Consider the following 2500-nt stretch of genomic DNA (forward strand, 5'->3'; position numbering starts at 1 on the left):
TATGTTTCACGGATAGACCCCGTGAAACGCTAGAAATTGGCGGGGATGTGTCTCTTGTGGCTCACGGGGCTGTTAGGGTGGCACAGAACTCCCTCGGAATGGGAAAAGGGGTCATTTTCGTGTTGCCACATTGCATAGGAACGCCATGAAACTTCCAGAGGCATTTGCAGCAGAAAGGCACGTGCACTCAAAAATTTTAATATTTTTCACGCATAGACCCCGTCAAACGCTAGAAGTTGGCGGGGATGTCTCTCTTGTGGCTCACGGGGCTGTTAGGGTCGCACAGAAATGCCTCGGAATGGGAAAAGGGGTCATTTTTGTGTGGCCACATTGCATAGGAACGGCATGAAACTTCCAGAGGCATTTGCAGCAGGAATGCATGTGCACTCAAAAACGTCTATATTTTTCACGGATAGACCCCGTGAAACGCTATAAATTGGCGGGGATGTCTCTCTTGTGGCTCACGGGCGCTGTTAGTTAGGGTCGCACAGAAATCCCTCGGAATGGGAAAACGGGTCATTTTCGTGTTGCCACAATTGGCATACGAACGGCATGAAACTTCCAGAGGCATTTGCAGCAGAAATGCATGTGCACTCAAAAACGTGAATATTTTTTCACGGATAGACCCCGTCAAACGCTCGAATTTGGCGGGGATGTTTCTCTTGTGGGTCACGGGGCTGTTCGGCTCGCACAGAACTCCCTTGGTCCACCTGATTCGTGCATACAGGCAGCAACTAAAACTCTGTAAACCTGCTGTGAGGACATCTAAACAGTGGACCAGTGAGGCTGTGGAAGATTTGCGGGCGTGCTTAGACTGTACTGACTGGGATATGTTCACGACTGCTACCAATAGTCTGGATGAACTCACAGAGGCTGTGTACATCAGCTTCTGTGAGGACTGCTGTATCCCAACACGTACCAGGGTGAACTTTAACAACAACAAGCCCTGGTTCTCAGCAAAGCTCAAAAGGTTGAGGTTGGAGAAGGAGGAAGCGTTTAGGAGTGGGGATAGAGACAGATTCAAGGAGTCGAAGAACAGGTTTAGCAAAGCGGTGAGAGAGGCTAAACGACTGTACTCAGAGACACTAAAACACCAGTTCTCTACTAACGACGCTGCTTCTGTCTGCCAAAGGGCTCAGGCACATCACCAACTACAAACCCAGAGCGCCCCACACCACTAACGACTCCCGCCTAGCCAACGACCTGAACGAGTTCTACCGTAGATTTGAAAGACAATTGGACTGTCCTGAACCACCCCTTCCCACCCAAGAGGCCCCATCCCCCACCCATACTACAGAAACGACTCTCTCCTTTCAGGAGGGAGAAGTTAATGGGCTTTTCAAGAGGCAGAATCCACGCAAAGCAGCCGGGCCGGACTCTGTCTCTCCAGCCACCCTCAGGCACTGCGCTGGCCAGCTGTCTCCGGTGTTCACCAACATCTTTAACACCTCCCTGGAGACATGCCATGTACCAGCCTGTCTCAAGTCCTCCACCATCATCGCTGTGCCCAAAAAGCTAAGGCCAACAGGACTAAATGATTACAGACCGGTCGCCCTTACATCTGTGGTAATGAAGTCTTTTGAGCGCCTGCTCCTGGCACACCTCAAAGCCATCACAGACCCTCTCCTGGACCCCCTTCAGTTTGCCTACAGAGCCAACAGGTCTGTGGACGACGCAGTTAACATGGCCCTCCACTTCACCCTACAGCATGTGGACGCCCCAGCATCCTACGCCAGGATCCTGTTTGTGGACTTCAGCTCTGCCTTCAACACCATCATCCCTGCCCTGCTTCAGGACAAGCTCTTCCAGCTGAACGTGCCCTACTCCACCTGCAGGTGGATCACAGACTTCCTCTCTGACAGGAAGCAGTGCGTTAAGCCGGGAACAGAAGTCTCTGACTCCAGGTCCATCAGCACGGGAACTCCTCAGGGCTGCGTCCTTTGCCCACTGCTCTTCTCCCTGTATACCAACAGCTGCGCCTCCAATCATCTGTCCGTCAAACTCTTGAAGTTTGTCGGACGACACCACCCTCATTGGGCTGATCTCTGGTGGGGATGAGTCTGACTATAGGTGGGAAGCTGACAACCTGGTGACCTGGTGTAGCCAGAACAACTTAGAGCTAAATGCTCTAAGGACAGTTGAGATGGTTGTGGACTTCAGGAAGAATACAGCCCCACTCACCGCCATCACCCTGTTAGACTCCGCAGTCAAAATTGTGGAGTCCTTCCGCTTCCTGGGCACTATTCTCTGCCGGGACCTCAAGTGGGAACTGAACATCAGCTCCCTCGCCAAGAGAGCTCAACAGAGGATGTACTTTCGACGGCAGCTGAAGAAATGCAACCTGCCAAAGACAATGATGGTGCAATTCTATACAGCGATCATTGAATCCATCCTCACCTCCTCCATAACCGTCTGGTACGCTGCTGCCACTGCCAAGGACAAGAGCAGACTGCAGCGTATCATGCACACTGCTGAGAAGGTAATTGCCTGCAATCTACCA

The sequence above is a fragment of the Petromyzon marinus genome, unplaced genomic scaffold, assembly GCF_048934315.1.
Source record: "Petromyzon marinus isolate PM22_M1 ecotype Great Lakes invasive population unplaced genomic scaffold, UKy_Petmar_22M1.pri1.0 PM_G_Scaffold_139, whole genome shotgun sequence".
NCBI lineage: Eukaryota > Metazoa > Chordata > Hyperoartia > Petromyzontiformes > Petromyzontidae > Petromyzon > Petromyzon marinus.